At 39.0% G+C, this 24,399-nt stretch overlaps 1 pseudogene; it reads right to left on the minus strand.

Moving 5' to 3' along the window:
- Positions 1-554: 554 nt before the first annotated feature.
- LOC114087887 (hippocampus abundant transcript-like protein 1) lies at positions 555-24,399 on the minus strand (annotated as a pseudogene).

The following is a 24,399-nucleotide window of genomic DNA, read 5'->3' on the forward strand; positions in this document are numbered from 1 at the left end:
TTTGGACAAAGGCAAAAGATCTCTGATACTGGGTGACTCTTAAGAATGGCCACTCATTAATTCCTCTGGGCTAAGCTGGAATAGTTCAGAGAAAGAGGAAGGAAGAAAAAAAGAAGGAATTCATTACTTGAAATCTTGCCCAAGATGGCTGTTCTACTATAATCATGCACCTTCCACTGAAAAAGGCATGGAAATATGACTCCAGTTGTTAACGGAAATCTATCCTTTCTATCAGACATGACTTTTTCTATTTGAGTTTCAAAGCGCAGACTCCAAATAATCTTGAGAATTGTACATTATCTGCAGGGAAAAATTTCAGATCTTACCTTCTCCTAATGTATAAGTAAAAACTTTTTTATTAAAAACTTTATTTATTAAAAGAAATGGGAGGAGGAAGCGGAGAAAGGACAGAGGAACAGAAGGAGTCACTTATCAAACTTGGCCCAGAGGATGCCACTAGCATCACCTTTCCAGCACCAGGAAGTCTCCATGTGTTACAGCTCGCTCCATGATTCTCAGAAGTGGTGTCTATAGTATCCAATTTTCTGCTGAGTTTACAGTTCAGTGCACTGATTCCCAGGTTCTTTGAAGGAGGAGAGCTCCCAGAGGCTATTATCTTGCAGCAGTGGCTCAATGTCCTCATCACTGCCTCATTCTGGGGTATTGGGTAGGCTGCTGCTGATGTTGTTGCTATGTTTTTGAACTCCACTGGCTTTCCCATATTCAGGGATGAATAAGGCAACCAGAAAAGACATAAAAACTATACATGCTCCAAATAAAAACGGTGGGCCTGGGATGACAGCTCCCTCTAGGACATCGTTGTTAGAATTCAATTCTGGGCCCAATTCGGTCAGTTCTACATGGAAAATGTAGAATTTAGGCAGTGCTGGCCCCAGGACATTGTATAGTCTCTTATTGTAGTTATGATCCCCTGGGCAACTTCTTGCTGATCTGATTTTGCCGGCTGAGAGACAACAGCATGTACTGCCCGGAATGTGACGCTGGACATGACAGCCACTGTCCCTGCTGCCCACTGATGAAGTGGCCTGATGACAGGCATGAGATTCAAAACCATACCAGGCCAACTGGAAGCCCAAGCCAAGAAGGACAGTATTTTTTTTTTTTTATAACTTTATTTATTTTTTTATGTGATGCTGAGGATCGAACCCAGTGCCTCACACATGCTGGGCAAGCATTCTATGACTGAGCCACAACCCCAGCCCAAGAACAGTATTCTTATTCCTCAGTGATCTCATCCAAATGCTAAGAAAGACCATCTGAGCCACAATAGACAGAATTCCTACCAATCCAAAGCTTATGACCTGCCTGAGATAGAGAAAAAAAAACTTGAATACTGTCTAGCTTCGGGAAGATATGAAAGAAACACGGTGATGCAGATTAATGAGACAGTAGAATCTTTTCCAACTTTCTTTAATGATGCAAAAGGGTCTGCTTGTTTCCAAGAAATCTGAGCTCCCCAGGAAACTGGTCTCAATTTCTCTGGCAAAGATTCTGAAGCAGACACCAAGAGGAAACAGTCGTCCAGAAGAGCCATCACTGTGGCCACCAGCACAACAAGGCTGTCTCCATAAGTAGCTCCAATGGCTAGGCTGCTGACCAGACTAGCTGCAAAAGTGGCTGAGACCCATCCATAAGCAGTACTTTGCTCGTGCTCCTGAGTGACATCAGCTACAAAGGTAAATATCACAGAGAACGTGACTGAGAAGACTCCAGACATGGAAATCATCGCAAAATCCCACCATGGACTAATCCTAATCAGTGGGATAGGGAAGACGGTAGAGAATACAGTGTCAAGGAGGAAAGTCTTCCTCCCCCACCTGTAGGAGAGTGCGCCTATGAGCCGGGCACTCAGAAAAGAGAGTAGGCCTTTTACACCTTGAGTGGACCTTTCGTGAGGAATATGTGTTGAGGAAATGTTTCATGCAGAAGAGTCAACACTGGAGTTGTTAACAGGGCCCCTGAAAAAAAAAAAAAAAAATTCAAGGAAGATGACAACAGCAACCTGGTGAACACTTGGTTGGCCAAAGCCTTGCAGCCAGCTGCTGCTCAGGGCCTGCGCGCCGCGCTTCTCCAGCTCGGTTCCAGCATCGGGCTGCGAGGCCGCCTTCCACTCCAGCAGCGGTGTTCACGCGGCGGCCGTGCCCGCGCTGGCCCGGGGCTTTCCGGGACGTCCGGGACCACCGCGACGCCGAGGGAGTAGCGCGAAACCGTGCCTTCAAGGGCTCCGCGCCCGGCGGCGGCGCCAAGGCTAGAGACAGCCAAGGCTGGAGCCGCGGAAGAGGCAGAGGAGGCCCGCGGCTGTAGGACCCGCTGAGCTGCGGGTCCCCGCGCAGATCCCGACTCCCTGGCTGCCGGCGGCGTCCGGGGCGGGCTTTATTTTGTCCATACGTGTGACTAGTAGATTAAAACTGAGGGCAGTGTTCAACCACCAGATTTGGTCTAAAAATAGTTCCTGAATAACAACTGAAGGAATTCATACACCTAGAAAAGGATATGATCCAGAAAAATAGACTGAGGAAGTATAGACATATGGCCCATAAAAACTACTTAAGTTTCTACATCGCATAAGCATAGTTAAAAGTAGACAGTGGAGCCAACTCCCATCACCCAGCTTCGGAAATGACCAGCATTTCTTCATACTTTATTTATTTATTGTGGCGTTGGGGATGGAACACAGGGTCCTGTGCATGCCAGGCAATCACTCTACCACTTCTACATATTTTAAGATTTATATTTTGCCCGCCCGCCCTCCCTTCCTTCCTTCCTTCCTTTTCTTTATTCTTTTTTTTTTTTTTTTTTGTGGTTGCTGGAATATATTTAAGCAAATTGTAGATATTGTGTCATATCATCCATAAATGATTATACATGCGTGTCCAACAAAGGGTTCTTTTCTTTTGTGATTATAATAAATGCAAACATTTGCAAAACCTTTTCAACAAAGTCGTGAGGAACTCATTCCCCTTGCAAAAATCTACCAACTTGATCCTTTCTAACTTTCAAATATTTCTTCCTGGGTCACCACCATAAACAAGATACTTTAAAAATAACCTGATGCTTATGTACATTTTATATGTGTACATATGTGTGTGTGGAAAAACAAGTTACAAAATGTAGACTTTTATATGTTTAACTCTTCACCTAGTCACATATATGTACTTTCTTTAAAAAAAAAAAATTGTACTACATGATTAGGGCTGGGGATCTGGCTGAGTGATCAAGTGCTTGCCTAGCAGGCATGAGACAAGGGATCCATCCTAAGTACAGGAGGTGGAAGGGAAGTAATGCCACAGGAATTTATTTTATGAAAAGATAGCAGAGAGGAATGTATGGGGACTCTAGGAGGTGTATAATTTGCAGGGAGAGTGAGGTAAAACATTAACAATGGAGTGAATATTTAGATCACAGAAATGTTTACAAAACATGAACCATTTAAATGGCTTTGTTTACCCACAACAATAGCAAAAATTATTTGGTTGGAAGTATAACCTAGAAACAGAACCAGGTTTTGAAGGAATTTTAAAAAATAAGAAAAATTGATGTGGTGCAGAGGTAGTCCCAGATACTTCGGGGGCTGAGGCAGGAGGATGGCTTGAGTCCAGGAGTTTGAGGTCAGCCAGGGCAACATGGCAATACCTTATCTCAAAAAAAAAAAAAAAAAAAAGAAAAGAAAGAAAAAAGAAAAAAGAAAGAAAAAAGAAAAAAGAAAGAAAAGAAGAAACTTTTATTACCTACATGTATATTTTTCTGGTATTCTTCCTTCCTTTGTGCAGATCTGAATTTCTGTCTGGTATCATTGTCCTCTCATTGAAAGACTTTCAGGTTAACATTTCCTATAATATATGTATATTTGCTGATGAAGGGTTCCTTCAATTTTTGCATGTCTGGAAAAACAAATCTTTATTTCAGCTTTGTTTTGGGATGTTATTTTCCCTAAGTATGGAATTATAGGTTGACAGTCCCTCTCCGGGGGGTCTTTAAAGATGTTACAATGTTGCCCTATGGCTTTCCTTGTTTCTGATGAGACATTTGCTGTTTTATCTTTGTTCCTCTGTAAATGATTTTTCTCTGGCTGTTTTTTATCACTGGTTCAAAAGCTATTTGATTATGATGTGTCTTGGTGTAATATTCTTCATGTTTTTTGTGTTTGAGATTAAGATGCTTGGGGGCATGTGTTTTTTATATGTTATATATGTTTATAATATATGTTATAAATTAATTAATCCCAAACACAATAAATATCATGTACAATATATAAAATCATTGTATATAATATATAAACACACACATATATACATATATATACAATTAGAGCATCTTTTACCTTTGCTTCTTCAATTTATTTTTCTGTATTGTCCCCTTCTTGTCCGGAGAGTCCAGGAACATCTGTTATTAAGCAGTTTGAAATTGTTCCATAGCTCATTGATATTTATTCTTTTTTTATATTTCTCAGTTATATTTTTTGCTGTTTCTTTTGGGATAGTTTCTACTGATGTGTGTTTTAGTCCATTAATTGTTTCTTTTGCAGTGTGTATAATCTGCTATTACTCTCACTCAATTTTTTTTTTTAATGGTACTATGGTTTAAACCCAGGGACACATCCCTGGCCCTTTGTATTTTTTATTTTGAGACAGGGTCTCACTAAGTTGCTTAGGGCCTCATTAAGTTGCTGAGGCTGGCCTCAGCTTCCCTAGTTGCTGGGATTTTTAGGCATGTACTACTGTACCCAGCTCCAATGTACTTTCATTTTTTAAATATTTATTTTTTAGCTTTTAGGTGAACACAATATCTTTATTTTTATGTGGTGCTGAGGATCGAACCCAGTGCCTCACGCATGCCAGGTGAGTGCACTACTACTTGAGCCATATCCCCAGCCCCTCCAATGTACTTTCTGTCTTGACACTTTATTTTTAATTTCTACAAGTTCAGTTTGCTTTGTTTTTGTTTTGTTTTGTTTTGTTGTAATTTCCTTGTCTCTCCTTAAACCTACTTGTGTTTTCTTCTACCTTCTTGAACATATGGATCATAGTATGGTAGCTATGTTAACATCCTTATCTTCTATTTCAGTCATTTGTCTCCTTTCTGGTTTTGGTTCTGTTGAATGATTTTTCTTCTCCTGACTGTGAGATGTATTTTCCTGCCCTTTTTTTTTTTCTTGCATGCCTGCTAAGTTTTGATTGCATGCTGGACAATGTCAGTTTTATATTGTCAATGCTAAATTGTTTAATTCCTTCTTGCTTTTATTTTTTCTCTTTGGTGGAGCTTTGCTCTGGAATGCAATTCAGTTACTTGAAAGCTTAATGTTGGGAGTCACACATCACTTCTGTCTCATTCTGTTAGCTAAAGCAAGTCACAGGGCTAAGTTCTACGGTTGGGGAAATAGAATTCATCTAGGAGCTGGGGAGAGCAGGAAACTAATAAAGTAAAGAACATGGGCACAGGGACTTCACTGGGGGCTGTGCCAGGGTAACAATCTAGGGTAACTCTAGCATACCAGTCAACAAAGGAGGTGCTTAATAACATCGTTTGCTGTTTGTTTGTTTTGGTATTGACGACTGTACCCAGGGGTGCTTAGCCACATCCCCAGCCTTTTTTTTGGTTTGTTTTGGTTTTTAGTTGTTGTTGAACACAATACCTTTATTTTATTTATTTATTTTTACATGGTGCTGAAGATCCAACTTAAGATCCTGCACATGCTAGGTGGGCATGCTACAGCTGAGCCACAACACCAGCCCACCCTCAGCCCTTTTTATTTTATTTAGAGACAGGTTTTCTCTGGGTTGCTAAGTAAGGTCTCACTAAGTTTCTGAGGCTGGTTTTGAATTTGTAATCCTCCTGCCTCAGCCTCCTGAGCCACTGAGATCGTAGGTGTGTGCCACCGCAACCAGCTTACATCATATGCTTTAAATCTATCTTCTGCATTAGAAGACAGTTTATGATAAGGAAAGAACTAGTTTATTTGGGCTCAAGAAACTTCTTGTGGGAGGTTAACTCCTCAAGGCTTTGCACTGAGATATGAGGTGTTGGGATGTGGACTAGAGAAACTGCAGGACTGTTAGTGGCCAGGAGATCATCGTCCATATCCTCTCCAGCTCTTCCAGGAGACGGTGTGATTGTGTGAGGAGAGAGAAAAGAGAAAAAGAGAAGAAAATGGAATGAAATAGTATTAATTCAGAAAATATAGAAAAAAATAATTATTTTCTTCCCATCTGTGAGGCAAAAGGGACTCTGTCAGTTGCATATAACAGAATCCTAACTACAAATTGGCTCACTTGACTGAAAACATGGGAATCAAATGGGGTATCAGGCATGGCTGCTGTGAGATGCTCAAACAATGCCCTGTTCTCCTCTAGATTGCCTTCTTTCTCAAACAGGCTCTCTTCTCATGAGGGGAGGGTGGCTCCCAGAAATTCCTAATGTGTACCTATTGGGTTGGCCATAAAGGAGAGACAGCTTAGCTAAAGCTTAGCTAAAACAAGCTTAAATTCCAGTACTTTTGTGGTGCTGACTGGCCCAGATTCCATCCCTGCTCATCCCTGAACCATGGCAGGGAAATGAGGTACTCTTATTAACCAGATCTTCTGCCTTATAAGAACTAAGTGAGTGAGAGCAGGAGAAATGTGGTTTCTCATCAGAAAACTGAGGCGTTGTTCCTAGGAGCAAGGGGAGTAGCTGGTAGGAGGCAGAAATAATGGGAGTCTCAGATTGTTTCTCTTTCTTTCTCTCATACACAGCTTGTTACCAATTTCCACTGTGCTGCCTCTGTAGGTTAGGTAGTCAAAATGAAGACAATAACAAGCCCTTGGAGCCCCTGACAATACACTGCTCGTTCTTAGTCACTGAAGCCCTCCTCTGAGCGAACAATTACTTTCTCTGTCCCCAGGAATAACTTACTCTCTTTAACTCAGAAACTGATGTTGAGTCTCCAGAGGCTGGAAAGGTGGTCTAATTTTAGGTTTTCTGAGGGCACTATAAAATCCCTTTAATGTTTGTTTAATGAAAAAGAGTTTTCTTAAGGACCCATGACTCAAGCAGTTGCATTTATAGCCACTCACTCAGTGCTTTTCTGTCCTGATGGGTTGCAAAGTCCTGTAGATTCCAATTCCTCCATAACTTTGGTACAAATATTATATTCTTCTTTCCCGCCAGGTGATCAGAATTATGTTACCAGCTGCTTAATTGGGCTCTCTGGACTCTCCCCAGTCCATTGTCTGTACTGCAGCCAGAGTGAGCACTCTAAAATGCAAATACTATCATAAAACTCTTTGCTTAAAATATTTTAATGGCACTCTGCTGTTTTCTGATAAAGCAGCAGCTGTATCAACCAGCCAGTAGTTTCCCAACTGTAGCCTGTTACTTCACTCCTCCTATATTTCGTCTAGAGTGGTTTCTTTATCTAGTTTTTTCCATTTTGTCCTTCCAAGCTTTGCTGAAGTATCACCACCTTTGAGAAGCCTTCCCTGACCCTGGCCTCTCAGATTGGTTAGATCTTCTTTAATTGGACTTCCATGGCATCCTGCACTTATCAGTGTCTTTAAAATACAAGTTCCGGGGCTGGGATTGTGGCTCAGGGGTAAAGGGCTCCCCTAGCAAGGGTGGGACCCGAGTTTGATCCTCAGCACCACATAAAAATAAAGGCATTGTGTTGTGTCCATCTACACCTTAAAAAAATAAATATTAAAAAAAATACAGGGATCCTTGTCAGTCTAGTTCACTATGGTGGTATCTCTGTGCCTAAAAAAGACCTGGTACATCATAGGATCTGGATAAATCGTTGACAAATGACTAACACCCTAATGGTTTCCCTCAGAGGAAAGGGACTTTGTAGACCAGGATCTGGCAGAGGACTTCGTATGGAGTGCTTAGCTGTCTTTTGAGTGGAAGACAGAGGCATGGAAAGTGGCCAGCTGAACAACTCAGCTCACCTTGCAGACGGCTGGCAACTGATAGTAGGAAATTGCTTTAGAGTCTGGCTATGTAGCTATCCATCTATGTGATTGACCACAATGGTGCTTTTGAAGCTGACCTCTCAAAGAATATTTCATGTCATGTTTCCTGAATGCTCATGACATATTGTAATAAAACTTCAAATAATGAACTAGAGCCCACAAGGAGCTGGAATTACGGTGGTGAGTCTTCATTTAGAAAAGAGACATAATTCACCAGAGAATAGGACTAGGAACTATGTTAAGGTCAGAACACTTTGGGGTTGATTTATCACACTCTTCATTTCTGTAGAACTCCATAATGAAAATTTATTGCTAGCTATGAAGTATGGCAAGAACTTAAACCATCAATCACAGAATCAGTTACTCACAACATACTTGTGAAAGCAAAGAAAATGGACTAAAACATTTAATAAAGATTTTAATAAACCATTGGTTGCATAAAAAAGTATTTGTTTGCTGAATTAGCATTTGGATTCACTAAAAGACTACTATAAATGATTTTGATGCTGGACCTGCAAATGAATGGACAAAAATGGAAGTTTTCTGGCTTCTTCACATTCATACCTCAGGCTAAGTAAGATCAGGTTTGGAACTGACCATAAAAATTTGGATTTCTTTATATTGTTGCTGATATGAGCTATAGGGGCTCTTTTATTTCAGTCATCATTTTCTTCTGTTAGTGTGAACCAGAAATCTTAATTTGGGGGTAGGGTTGTACCAGGGCTTGAACTCAGGGGCACTTGACCACTGAGCCACATCCCCAGCCCTGTTTTGTATTTTATTTAGAGACAGGATCTTGCTGAGTTGCTTAGCCCCTCACTGTTGCTGAGGCTGACTTTGAATTTGAGATTCTCCTGCCTCAGCCTCCAGAGCTGCTGGGATTACATGCACGTGCCACCATGCCTAGTCAAAGCTTAATATTTTATTGAGAGGACACAATAAGTAGAAATAGTTATATTGGCCCAATGTTTAAAAATTAGATTAAAGATTGTCTCGTCAGTGATGAACATGCACTGACAAGGTGAACTGGGTTCTAAAGAGCTGGCTGCAACATTAAACTAAGAAAACTGCAAAAAAGCATAGGACACAGAAGTAATTTTCATATGGAGGGTAGGATGGCTCAGCAACCTTAAGGGTCAAGCTGAAAAAGAGAGCCTGCACCCAGAATCTTTTTATTTTTATAGGGGGACACACAAGGAGTTTCAATAGAATGTTCTTCATCAAATAAGGCAGGGGATAAGGTTTCAAAGGGGGGTTGTCCAATCCCATTGGGTAACGCCTAAGTCCAGGCCTAGAGCAAATTTCTTTGCCAAGCAAAGGTGGAGGCACTTGCATTGCACAGCGTAAGGCGAGCAGTGCCAGACCGACACCCCCTTACTCAAGGCTGAGAGAGGATGCTCAGCTTGTGGGTGGGCGGCCTTCCACAAGCTGAATGACTTTAGAGTGTCTATTAGTTACAGACCTGTTACTCTATACTTTTGTTTACATTCAAGGCAATATTGAAAGAAACACTTGTTCTTTAGATATCTAATTCAAACACACTAACATGAATGGTCCTGTCAAGGCATCAGTTGGGCAGACGGCTAAAGAAAACACTATCTTCAGGGAATATATATATATTTTCAGTGCTGGGGATTAAACCAGGGTGCTCTACCACTGAGTCATACCCCCAGCCCTTTTCGTTTTTTATTTTGAGACAAGTCTTGCTAAATTGCCCAGGCTGGCCTGGAACTTACAATCTTCTTGCCTCCACCTCACAGATGTGCACAGGCTTTAGGGAACTCTTGATAAAGTATGCATATTTATTGTAGAAAATTCCTCTTTTATTAATAATAGCAATGATTTCTTGATTGTCTAGTAGGTGCAGGCAGAGTGCCAAATCCAGTACCTCATTTAATCCTAACAAATCATATTCAGTCCACGGATGATTAAAAAAAAAATTCTTGCTGATAAAGGTTAAGTAAGTTGTGTAAGATTAAACTGCTAATATGTGATAAAATTTGAAATGGCTCTTCCTATTACCCCATATTGCCTTTTGAGAAAAATGAAAATTAAATAAGTGTGGCCATCAGCCACTCCTAAAGGGAAAAAAAGTCTGGAGCGAAACCATTTAAATAAATGTGACAAGATATATCTAAAATTAAACAGTGCATTGAAGGGTGTGATTTGTTCTGCTATAGAGAAACTATTCCCAGACAGTCTAGATGATGTCTCTAATCAATATGCTCAGTGAGGGAAAGATATTCCATTTTCTGAAAAAGATCCCACACATTTCAGCTGCAAATAGTTAATTAGTCATTTCATAGCCAGAAAGAGAAGAGTAATCCTTTAATGTCCATATGGCATAAGTTTCCCAAGCTTATTTTTGCATTCCCTACAGTCCTTTAAATCCTAGCCTAAAAAGATCACTTGGGGATGCAAAAAAAAAAAAAAAAAAAAAAAGTTACCATGTACATTCTATCAGGACACATGTCCAGCCCCTCTTTTCCCAGTCCTTGTCAGACAGACATGGCTTTTAGCATGGTAGCCTATTTCTTTAAATAATAAATTCAGATAACAAGAAACTTAGTGTTGGCAATTAGAGTGAAAATATTTTAAGTGTGATCATAATATTGTGGTTATAATATTAAAACTAATTCTCTTTTAGAGTTGTATGATAAAATATCTATTGCTAAATGATATGATGCCCTAGATTTTTTTTAAAAAAACTTTATTTTATTTATTTATTTTTATGTGGTGCTGAGGATTGAACCCAGGGCCTCACACATGTGAGGCGAGCGCTGAGTCATGGATGCACAAAATGTGAAATGGCTATTCAATGGAATACAACTGAGCAAGGAAAAGGAATGAACTACTGGTATATGTTACAACTTGGATGAACTTCAAAATCATTACACTGAGTAAAAGATACCACATTCCAAAGATCATGTTATAGTGATTCAAGTTATATGACATGTTCACAAAAAGAAAATTTATACAGACAAAAAGTAAGTGATCATTTTCCTGATTGAATCTAATCATAGTGTCTTTATCTTCTGGTCCACACCTCCTCAGTGGTCAGTTTCTTCAAATATTCCTGTCTCCTAATCGTTCTCAACAGCATCTTATAAAAAAAAGATATAAGCCTACTTTAAGTCTACTTCCCCTTTAGATACCAGCCTGCCCCTTTCCTACTCTACTAATGTTGAAAGAGCTGTCTGCATGCACTGCTTCATTTTCCTCACATCCCATCATCCCTTAACCTGTTGTGGTCTGGATTTTGCCTCCTGGCCAAGATTGGTCTTGCTAAATGCATCAGTTTCTTCTTTCTTTGTTAAACCCAATCGGCATTCTCAGTTTTTAACATGTGCAACTTTTCTGTAAGTTTTCCAACTGTTTCCTGTTCTTTCCTTGAAACATTCTCTTCCATTAGCTTCTACAATACTTCCCTCTTTTGGTTTACCACATATTTTATGGTCATTTCTTTGGAGTCTTCTATCATTCTCTCTCTCTCATACTGGGGATTGACCCCAGGGATGCTCTACCACTGAGCTACATCTCCAGTCTTTTTTATTTGGAGAAACCCAATAAGGTCTCGCTAACTTGCCCAGGCTGGGTTTGAACTTTCGATCCTCCTGCCTTAGCTTTCAGAGTAGATGCAATCACAGGCATGCAGCACCATGCCCAGCATTTCTATTCCTTAACATGTTGTTCTCCACCATCTTGTCTTTTGTCTCATTTCTCCTCTCACCTCTCCAAGCATTCCCAGAGTCATCTCATCCTCTTCCACAGCTTCTCTTGCCACTTGTTCTTGTGCCCACCAACCCCACTCTCCAATAATCTCTACCTTCAGCTCACACGTATTGCGTTTAAAACCTGTATTGAGTCTAAAACCCACATTCTCTAACTACTTACTGATCTATTCTTTGTGGACATCCCACAGCCACCTTTAACTCCACCTGTCCAAATGTAACTATTTGTTATTCCTTGAAAAGCCTCCCCATATCCATTGTTCTTTATCACTCTGAAACACCTCCTTTCAGGAACCCAGGCTGGAAACCAGAAGTCATTATTTTAACTCCTCTCTCCTTTTACTTCTCATACTGCGTCAGTCATGAAGTCCTGGGATTTCTCCTTCCCGTATATGTCAGGTCTGTTATCTCTTGGCGTAGTCTGACCAGGCTGCGGTAACAAAATAGTATAAACGAGGTCTCTTATAAACAACTGAAACTTATTTCTCACAGTTCCAGAGACTGGCAAGTCCAAAATCAAGGAGTCGGCAGATTCTCCTATCTATTAAGGGCTCATTTCCTAGTTCACAGAAGGGGCTTTCTTATTGCATCCTCACAGGGTGGAGAAGGCGAAGCAGGCTCTTCAGTCTCCTCCTCCTTCTTCCTCCTCCTCCTCATCCTTGTGCTTTTCTTCTTTTTGGTAAGGGCACTAATCTCTTTCTTGAGTGTTTCATCCTCATGACCTAATCACCTCCAAAAGCCCCCATCTCCTAATAACATCACCTAAAGGGTCAGGATTTCAATATATAAATTTCCGGAGGACATAAGCATCCAGGCTACAGCACCTCTCTCCATCTTACTGTTACTGTATGTTTAGCCCTTCATTGTCTTTTTCTCTTGCTCCTTCTTTAATTTTACTTGTATAAGAACACAACATGGTTGCCAAAGAAGGATTTGCAGGTTCTTGCATGGTCACTAGGGTCTTTGTGATTAGTAAAGTTCTGAGGGGGCGACTTGGTGAATATTGTCTTTTTTCAGAATTCAGGGATCCCATAGCTACAAGATTTGAGATGGCAGTGAAGATAGATTCAGCAGAGTTGTCCAATTAGTAGTGCAGTTCCTGGCAGAAGTATGACAGCTATTGATATCAGTCACCGGTAGCAGTTTCTTAGGCACAAGAGCAGTTAGGTTACGTGGGTTCATTTAGGGACAAGAGTAAGATGCACCCCCTAGTGAGACCCAGCACTCTGTTACCCTGCAAAGAGAGCATTACCTGGCTTGTTGATCTTGTTTTCCCTGTAGTTTCATCTCACAGGACTTAAGGCAGCTTGGTCAGAATGATGATATCAGGGATGGCAGTTTGATTTCCTTGAGGCCTTTAGACTGCCTGATCAACCCAATGGCTACGAACAACTTTAGCCTGGATCATGCACTGCCCAAGTTTGTTGCAAAATGAGGAAGGTCATCAGGGCCTAGAGGGAATGCCGTAGGAGGGAGTAAAAAAACTCAGACTTTTTGATGGGCAGGAAGAGATCTCCTCCTGCCTGATAGCACAACTTGTATACCAAGACCCATCCCTTGTTCTAGGCCTTTCCTCTGAGGCTCTGTCCATCACTGCCAAAGGCTTCTGTACGCTGCCCCCATCTGGCTCTGTAGTCCTTTCCAGGGCATCAGAGTCCAATGAAAAGATCAGTGTCCTTGTCTGCTATTTGGTGTGTTCTCTAAAAAGCAAAAGCCTTTGTCATCACCTTCCCATGCCACTGAGACTGCTTTCTTGCTAATTTTCCTATTTGTTATTCTGTCACTTCACATTTCTCACCTACTTTTCTGTTTCTTCACATTGCTGCCCAAGATATCTTCCTAAAACCCAACTCTGGTCATGTCATTTCCTCCCTAAAATTAATAACCATCAGGATGAGTTTCAGATGAACTCCAGATTTCTGGACCTGACCCATGCTCACCTCTGGTCTTACTATTTCCCGCTTAGAAATCTGCTCAGTTCTTACTGGCGGTGAGCAGGCCCCTCGATGTCTGTTCTTTTTTAGTTCCCTGCTGTGAATCAGCACACTGCTCCCTGTCCTTATCAGGGAGTCCCTTCGGGACTCAGTTCAGATGCTGCTGTGGTTGAGATGTCTTCATTAGTCCTCCTGTTGGTACTCGGTGCCCCTCTTTTGGGTTCTCTTCACCTTCTGCACAGACCTGTTATTGTTTTGCAATTTCCCCTTTCTCTTGCTTATCTCCCCTTGGACTGCAAGATCTTTGAGTCTAGGAATGGCATTTGAATGTTCAGTTCCCAGAGCTGAACATAGCAAGTCTTCAACACATTTTAAAATATGAATCAAGGATGTATGGAAAAATGAACAAATGAAGGATGTAATGAATGAATAAAGCAGAGCCTATATTTCCCCCCTTTGTTTATACTGGCTCATGAAGACAAGCTAAGTTATCTTCAAAGAAAACTCCAGACTTGTTGCCCTAAATTACTGTTGCATACTCAAATGCCTCCAGAGAAGGTCATTATGTTGAGGTTTGTACTAGTAAATGCGGAGGGAGCAAGGTCCCTTGATCTTTCCTTTGTTCTGAACTTTAACAGACTGTTGGCAGCCAGTTTACAAAAACAATCAGCATCTGAGTCTCAGACCCAGAGATAGATACTTTGGTTTTGGGGGTTATTACTCACTCCTGCATACAGGCAAAGGCAATCAGGAAGAAAACTGACAAGAAGTGAGCTATTTCAATGGGTACCATGTTGAGGAATGCTGTGTCCTTTCTGGCTGTGGTTTCCATTTGCACTTACCTATCGACATACACCACTGGGCAAATACATCATTAAGCATATCATCCTAGGATAGCATTTCTAATTTTACCACTTAATTATGATTCAGTGTTTATTTCTAGTTTGCTAAACAGGATATGGAAAAAAATGTCAAACTAAATAAAGTTGGCAGATGCTTTGCTTTTATTGCATAAACAACTGATTTTTTTCCCTTAAGTATAATTTGATTTTTTCTGGAAAAGTTCAAACATGATTTGACAGTATTCAGGAATTTGAAAATATGTAGGAAAAAACACGTTATTAACTTTTTCCCTTGGGAAAAACATTCATTGTATACAAAAATATATACAATAAAATGTGTTCGTTTACTAACACATACCAGCACTCATCCCCTTGAATACCTCTCCTAAAAGTTTATCACTCTAACCTTTTGGGTATTTTCTGTGTATAAGTGTGCGCATACACATGCACACACATTATTGACAAATATGTGATAATTGGTTCTGACACTTTTTTGTTTACTTAACATACCTTAGAAATTGAATTAAGTCTGTACATAAACATTCACCTTTCCCCTATTATTTATTTATTTTGGGTGCTGAGGATTGAACACAGAGCCTTAAGCCTTCCACTGAGCTACACTCCCAGCCCTCCCTTTATAACAGATATAGTTTTTTGGCTGGGAGGGGGTACTGGGGATTGAACTCAAAGGCACTCAACCACTGAGCCACATCCCCAGCCCTATTTTGTATTTTATTTAGAGACAGGGTTTCACTGAGTTGCTTAGTGCCTCACTTTTGCTGAGGCTGGCTTTGAACTTGCCTCCTGAGCCACTGGGATTACAGGCATGTGCCACCATGCCTGGCTTATAATAGATATAGTTTTAATGTTTTTTCAGGAATGTGTCATTTTTTCAGCAGTGCACTTTTAGTGACAGATTATTTTTAGTTCTTTCCAATTGTCAAAAGTTACAATAAACATTTTTTAGTATGTGTGTATCTCTTTATGTACGTATTTACTTGGGCAAGTATATCTATATAGAAAAAATTTCTAGATGTGGAATTTCTGGATTGAAAGATATATTGTATTGATATAATGTATATATTATATGTAATATGTTGTATACTTATATATAATATATGAATATACAAATAAACTTTGGGCAGCCCAAAAGTTTTATCAGTTTATAATCCTACCAATAGTAAATAAAAGTGCCCATTTTTCTGACTTTCCCAAACATTATTCTTTTAAATCTTGACTCATTTGATAGGTGGAAAATATATCACATTATTATTATTTTTTAAATATTTATTTTTTAGTTATAGGTGGACACAATGTCTTTATTTTACTTTATGTGGTGCTGAGGATTGAACCCAGTGCCTCATGCACGACAGGCAGGTGCTCTACCTCTGAGCCACAACCCCAGCCCCCACATTATTATTTGAATGTAACTTCTATAACTATGGCTACCACTGACTATCTTCTCATGGGATTATTTTATATGATATTATAAAATAACAAGTAACATGAGTTACTTGTCTTCTTATTGGTGATAACACCAGAATTTCTATATGGGAAGAGCTTAAATAAGCAATCTTATTGGAAAGGATAAAGCTAAGGAAATTGCTTTGAAATTGTGGTTGCACAGAACTTTATACAAAATTGAGAAAAAACTGTATTGTCCGGACAGCTGATGTAAATAGCCTCTTCATTCGCTGGACTCACTATTATTTCACTATGACTTCTTATTTGATTTAAAAGAGTTCCTTATTTACTAAATAAATTAGCCCTTTTGATGTTAAGTTTGTTACAAACTTTTTTTTTTTTGGTTCTTCTTTCAACTCTATTTAAAGTAATTTTTACCCTTTAGAAATTAATTTTTATGTGAACTAATTTATTATTCTGGAATAACTGTCATATTCATACAATGCAAGATTGTGTAAAATTATTTTTTCTGGAACTTTTGTCTTATATATTTATATTTAAATTTCACTTGGATTTTACTTTTGATAAAAAGGAATACAGAAATCCAGCTTTTTATTTTTATTTTTATTTTTTAATGGTTAGCTGGTTGTGGGAGATAGTTATAATTTTAAAACATTATATTCTAAATTTTTTTCTATCAAACTCTCACTAGAGGAAAATAATCCAGTGAACTTCCTTTTCTTGTAATTTACCCAGAATTTATTTTTGTTGCTTTGCAATATTTTGATGAAAACCTTCTTTTTTTTTAAAGAGAGAGAGAGAGAGAGAGAGAATTTTTTAATATTTATTTTTTAGTTATCGGCAGACACAACATCTTTGTTTGTATGTGGTGCTGAGGATGGAACCTGGGCCACACACATGCCAGGCGAGCGCGCTACCGCTTGAGCCACATCCCCAGCCCCAAGACCTTCTTTTTCCAATATTTATTTCAGTTCAGAATACATCTTAAACTAAATGGTGTTAAAATACAGTGATGTCAGAGGAGAATAAAATACAAAATGATTATCTAATACAGTGCTCAGCATGAAGTCTAATTTATTGTCACCAACAGAAGATAATTCTTTGAAAGCCAAAGCAATGGACTGAATGTTTGTGTCCTCCTCCAAATCCTAACCCCCAATGTGATGGTTTTAGAAATTAGGGCCTTTCAGAGGTAATTTGGGTTAGTTCCCTTATCAAAGGGATCCCAGGAACTAGCTTGCCATTTCTGTGAAAAGGTGGCCATCTATGAACAGGACCCTCACCAGGCAAGCTCAGCTGATGCTTTGATCTTAGAGTTCTCAGCCTCCAGAACTGTGAGAAATAAATTTGTCTTGGTTATAAGCCACCCAATCTCTTATATTTTTTTATTTTAGCAGGCTGAATAGACTAACGAAGCAAGTTTCAATTTGTGTGTGTGTGTGCATGGGTGTCTGTATTATTCAGCAAACTTGCCCCAAAGAAACAATTATCTAACTATTATATTTAGGTATATTTAGGTGATATTACTCTTTTTAAAAAATTAAGAAAATGCAGTTGTTTTTAAGTATGAGGTTCTTAAAGGTGGAGAACACGTTTTAATCACCATTATTATGGTACTAAATAATTAATTTTGAATAAGTAGATACATTTTAAACTGTAGAGTATATATCTTAAAAGACGTGTTTGTGATCATTCAAATTGGATTTGTAATTTTAAAACATTGAAGTAAGTTTCAACCTATGATTGGAGAATTTATTCTATATATTTTTCTCTTTTTATTAAAGAAGAAGGCCAGGTAAGGTGGCGCACATCTGTAATACCAGTGATGCAAGAGGCTGAGGCAGGAGGATCGCATGTTCAAGGCCAACCTCAGCAACTTAGAGAGGTCCTAAGCATCTTGTTGAGACCATGTCTCAAAATAAAAAATAAAAATAAAAATAAAAAGGTCTGGGCATGTGGCTTCATGGTAAAAGTCTTTGGGTTCAATCCCCAGTGCCAAAAATAAGATAAAATAAAACAAAAATAAATTAAAAAGAAGAAACCTAGGTCTTATGAAGTCCATAGTTTATATAATGAACCTATTTTTTTAGTTAAAAGATATATCAGGGAGTTAAGGTTGGTAGCACAGTGGTAGAGCATGTGTGCGGCTATGGTTTCCAACCCAAGCACATAAATAATAAAGTCAAAAGATAATATTGTACTTGGATACAGAAGGACCCAGCCAAAGGAATGTTCCTAGTTATTAAACGAATCACAACTAAGGTAGATTAGTCAAGTCAGCCCTCTACTCTGTTGAGTATTAGGAATGAACAACTTAGGTCATTAACAGACAAGGCTGTCTTCTGCACCTTCATTCTTAATGGAGAAGGACCATGGGAGAAGTGTGCAGAGATATGCAGAATCAGTTAGAGCCCTGGTCACCTGAAGCTTCTGAACTCGGCATTAATTTTTTTTCCCTCAGATGATGCCTTAAGGCTTTACCGGACACCTCTGGCCCTCTCCCAAAATGGAAAGTTGGGACAAATCCACAGTCTTGGTTTAGGATACTTCATTACTATTACTTGTGCTTAAGCCACATCAGTTCCAGGCGAAGGAAGTTATGCACTGGTTGATTGGTGTCATTTTCATATCGCCCATTTTGTCCATGCACAGAATAAATGATATTTTTTTTCCTCTTGCCCTCTTCCTTTTTTATGTGTGTGCTTAATTCAGCTTGATCATGCAGGCAGGAAAATCACAATAGGGTGTACTTTTTTTTCTTTTTGTCAGCCCACAGAAGGCATTCTAAACAAAACCATCTTTAGCTTTGGCAAAGTGCAGGCAGTAATTAAGGTGAAGATGTGGGCTTTGTGCTTAAGTTATTAGGAGAGCTTCTTTAATTTGCCTTACCAGTGGGGCTCTGGGTTGGGAGAACAATGTGGTAAGATTTTCGAGTTCTCAGTTTCCTAAAAAAACTTCTCAGGGACATAAAAAAAATAATTCTCAGTAAGTGCCAACACTTGTTCTATGTTGCTAAATGTTTGTTGATCTTTATATTATATATAAAATGTATATTGTTCTTTATTTTACAAATACCTTTACTCTTCACCCTCTACATTAAAATGCAAGAGAAAGGCATTCTATTATCAACTACCATTCCCATATTTGCTTGTCTTTGTGACTTTATTTTTATTACAAAATTGGTACAGGCTCTTGATAAAACATTCAAACAATGCAGAAATGTATAAAGTAAAAATTTAAGTCCTTTTTTTCTCACCCAATTCTACTTTTTTAAGTAGTCACTGATGGATAGTTTGGTGTCCTCTTAGACGATTTTATGAGTATAACAAATTTTAAGCAAAACATTTGCTTCATGAAACCCATTTTTTTTTATAGAAAGGAAACAGCACTCCTTTTTTAGTGATTTTTAGTTTGTATTAATTCTAGACTTCTAAGGAAATAAGAATAGTACAAAAACTCCTATATACCTTTTACTTAGATTCTCTCCAACTATTAACATTTTACCCCTTTTATTTTATGATTTTCTTCATTTCTTTATAATACATTTCTTCTTTTCCTTCTCCTACTCCTCTCTTCTTCTTCTTCTTCTTCTTCTTATTATTATTATTATTATTATTATTAATGGTGCTGGGTATCAAACCCAGAGCCTGTACATGCTAGGCAAGTAGCTCATGTCATTGAGATACATCCCTAACCCTCATATTATTTTTTCTTTACCATTTGAAAATAAGTTGGGTTCATGATACCACCTGCCCCCTAAATACTTTAGTGTGCATTTCCCAAGAAGGATATTCTTGGGGATATAGTGCAAATATCAAAAACAGGGAATTAACATTGATAGAATACTACTGTCCACTATACAGATTTTATTCTATTTTTCCAATTGTACCAACATTGTCACTTTTTAATTACATCATCACTTATTGAAAGGAATGTGTCAACAGATAGATGCCTTAACTTTTTTTTTTTTTAATACAATTGTTCAAACGAGTGAGCTGACTGACCCCCTCTGCCTCCTGATTATTTCCATGTTTCTCTGCACCTCCCATCCTCTGACTTACACACAGACATGTACAGACATAAACAAACACACACACACACCTTCAGTGGTCCTCCTTAGCATTTTCCCTATCTTGCCTTGTTACTTACTCTCTTCACTTCTATTCCCCTGATGCCCTTCCCCTTATTTTTCTTTTGTTAGGCAAAATCTCACTCTGCCTTCAAAGCCTCCTGTTTGACAACTTTCCCAGCCCAGCCACTCTCATGGACACTTAGCTGTGCTTTGTTTGTGTTCTTTCAGCTTTCTGCAACAGGCTGCTTTTTAGCATTTCCTATTACACCATCACTTTCCAGATTTCTACCTGAAAGTTATACTGTTTCATGCTTATAGAAATCAGGAACCCAGGGGTCAGAATACAATTGCTAATAACTGCTGTTTTTTTGTCTCTTTTTCTTTCCTTCCTTCCTCCCTCCCTTCCTTTCTGCCTCCCTTCCATCCTTCCTTCCTTCCCTTTGGTACTGAGGGATTGAACCCAGGGGCACTTAATCATTGAGCCATTTCTCCACTCAGCCCTTTTTATTTTTTATTTTGATTTTGAGACAAGGACTCGCTTAGTTGCTTAAGGCCTCACTTAATTGTGGAGGCTGGCTTTGAACTTGGGATCCTCCTGCTGCAACCTCCCAAGCAGCTGGGATTACAGGCCTGTGCCACTGCCCCCGGCTAAATGCTGATTTAATACTGAGTGGTCTATGAGTCTTTTCTCACAAGTAGATGTAACAAAATGAATAACACACTGACTGCCTTTTTATAAGTTATAAGATTTTCTAAACAATGGGTCATGCTAATGCAAGGAAAAAAAAAATGATAGTTTTAGAACCTTCCTGAACTGACGACTACAAAACATGGATTTAAAAAAGTCCTAAATAAGTGAAAGGACAGTCTGCATACATGGGTTGGAAGACTTAGTGTGTGGTTAAGACGGCAGTACTACCCAAACTTGTCTGCAGATTTAGCACATCTCTACAAAATTTCAATATCCCTTTTTTTTCTCAGAAATGGAAAAATGATTCTCAAATTCCTGTGGAATTGCAAGGGACTCTGAATAGCCAGAATAATCCTGAAAAAGAACAAAGTTGGAATATCCGTATTTCCTGATTTCAACACTTACTGAAAGACTACAGTAATCAAAATCATATGTTATTGGCATAAATAAAGACACACATACCAGTGGGATAGAATTACGAATCCAGAAGTAAACCCACATATTAAAGGCCAACTGATTTTTTAAAACTGTGAAAATAATACATATAGAGTTACCATTTAAAAAAGTGTACAGAACTGTGGCATTAAGTACATTCATATTATTGTGCAACCTTCACTATCATCCATCTCTATTTTTTAAAATCTTGTACATCTGAAATGCTATACCCATGAACAGTAATATGGCCAACAGGTTTTGGACAAAGGTGCCATATTCATTCAATGAAGAAAGAAAGTCTCTTCAACAAATAATCCTGGGACAACTAGATTTCCACAGACAAAAGAAAGAGATTGGGCCCCTACTTCACACCGTATATAAAAATTAACTCAAAATGGATTAACTAACCATAAGGGCTAAAACCATAAGACTCTTAGAAGAAACAGGGGTCAATTTTCATAATCTTGCACTTGGCAATGTTTTTTTTTTTTTTTTTTTTTTTTTATCTGGGGATTGAACCCAGGGCCTTGTACATGCCAGGCAAGAACTCTACCAACTGAGCTATATCACCAGCCCCAGCAATGTGTTCTTAAAAGGACCCCCAAAACACAAGCAAAAAGGAACAAATAGAAAAATTGGATTTTATCAAAATTAAAAAAAAAGATTTTATGCATCAAAGAGTATTATCAAGAAAATGAAAAAAAAATCTGTGGGAATGGGAAAATATTTGTAACTCATGTCTGATAAGTATTTAATATCCAAACTACAAGGAAAACTCCTACAACTTAACAACAAAAAAGACAACTCAATTTTAAAACGAGTAAACGACTTGAATAAACATGTCTCCAAAGAAGATAAGCAAGTGGCCAAGAAGTACATGAAAGTAGATCAGAGGTTACCACCATCTGGAGGTAGGGGAAAATAGGAAGTCATTGCTTAATGGATACAGAATGTCTGTTAGGTGAGATGAAAAAGAAGATACAGTCATCCCTCAGTACTTTGGGGAACTGGTTCCAGGCCTCCTGTGGATGCCAAAATCTGTGGAAACTCAAGTGTATAAAATGATATAGTATTTGCATATGACTTATACATACCCTTCTATATATTTTAAATAATCTCTAGATGACCTCTAATACCTAATACAATGTAAATGTTATTAAAGTAGTTTTTATACTGTATTGTTTAAGAAATAATAACAAGAAAGTAAGTATGTATGGCTTAGCACAGATACAATTTTTTTAAACGTTTTCCATCTGTAGTTGGTTGAATTCATGAAAATGGAAGGCTGCTTGTACACAGTGGTGACGGCTGCATGACATAATACTATTGAATTTTACACTGAAAAAGAGCTACACATACATTGCTTGTGAACTGCAAATTGGTGCAATCACTATGGATAGCAGTAAGAAGATTCCTCAGAAAACCTGGAATGGTACCACCATTTGACCCAGTTATCCCACTCCTCCGTCTATACCCAAAGGACTTAAAGTCAGCATTCTACAGTGATGCAGCCACATCAATGTTTATAGCAGCTCAATTGACAATAGCTAAACTATGGAACCAACCTAGATACCCTTCAACAGATGAATGGATAAAGAAATTGTTGTATATATACACAATGAAATATTACTCAGGCTTAAAGAAGAATATAATTATGGCATTTGCTGGTAAATGGGTGAAACGGGAAAATATCATGCTAAGTGAAACAAGCCAGTGCCAAAAAAACAAATGCTGAATGTTTTTTCTGATATGCGAATGTTAATTCACAACAAGGGGCGGGGCTAGGGAAGAATAGAGGTACTTTGAATCAGTCAGAGGGGAGTGAAGGGAGGGTATGGGGTATGGGGAAAGCAATGACAGACTGAATTGAACATTATTACCTTATGTGCATATATTATTACACCACTGGTGTAACTCTACATTATGTACAACTAGAAGAAAGAGAAGTTATTCTCTATCTATGTATCATGTGTCAAAATGCATTCTACTGTCATATATAACCATTTAGAACAAATAAAATAAAGAGCTAACATGGCATATCTTGTTATATGTATTTTAACACATGGGTAACAAGCGTGCAAGCGCACACATGAACTTGTCTCAGACTCTGAGACCCATATGGTTGTTAACAGCTACTTTCCAGAAAAAGCAAATAGAGCAACTGCTACTAAAGACAGACCCCCAACACCTAAAACCAGAATCAAGGTGAGAGAGAGTGTCCTTCTAAAGCTTGGAGTCTAACACTCTGAGTTTCCAATTTTAGTTTGCATCAGATTCACCTAATCCAACTGGTTTGTCCCCACCCATCAGGATCCCAATTTGTTAGATCTAAGGCTCAGTTGGAACATTACTTTTAATAAGTTTCCCAGTTAAGTGTGAAACAAAAGCATGGAAGTATTGTTCTAAAGTACTTGTTAATAGAGTCTGAAAACAGTGACTAGAATTTGGCTTCTGCTATTGGCTGGAACACTCCTGACTGAGAGATTGCATAGAATCTTTGCCCTTTTAATATGAAACTTGGATTCCTGTTCAACAGTGTCGCCTCCGCTCTCAGCGAGGGCTCTGCATTCCATCTGCACACTTAGTCCTGCCCCCGTCCTGGGGACCAATGGGAGCATCCATCTTCTGCTGACTCAGCGTCAGGTCGCAGTGACTCAGCTCCATGTCGCAGCTGTTCCTCCTGATCTGATCTTGTCACCCAGCTCTGACCTTGCTCCCGTTTTCTATCCTAGTTTTGATAATTGGGTCTTTGTTTTTGTCACCAAACCCCTGTCCTTCTCTTGCCAGTTTTCTCAGGGGAGTCTGTCCTTGAATCTTGGTCTCAGGACAAAGGTTTTCCTGCTCTGGCTCAGTATTTTTTAATTGAGAGCATTCATCTTCAAGACTTTGTAAAGCCCCTTTATTCCTTGATCCCTCCTCATTCCCAGGCCTTCCTCTAAAATATCAGTACTTAGGTAAATAATCTTTCTTGGGGCTGAGGGTAGAGAGGCATGCTGGAGACCCTGGATTTAATCACCAGCACCACAGAAATAAATAAATAAATACCCTTTCTTATCTACCCGATCTCTTGGGGTTTGGTGCCATTCCTAGGCCCCCACTTCTGATTCCACTCACCTTCCCATGGACACTTCACCCTGCAGGTCTACCCCAGCGAGCTGCAGGCCAGCGGTGAGGGTACCTGGCCCTGGCCTTATCTTCTCTTGGATTCCCTGGGCCTGGGCTCTTTCCACATGTCTGTTGGAACAACCCTTCACCTCCACTACTTCCTGCTGCTCAAGGAGGGGAAGGGGAAAGCAGCTCAT

This window comes from Marmota flaviventris, chromosome 2, assembly GCF_047511675.1.
Source record: "Marmota flaviventris isolate mMarFla1 chromosome 2, mMarFla1.hap1, whole genome shotgun sequence".
NCBI lineage: Eukaryota > Metazoa > Chordata > Mammalia > Rodentia > Sciuridae > Marmota > Marmota flaviventris.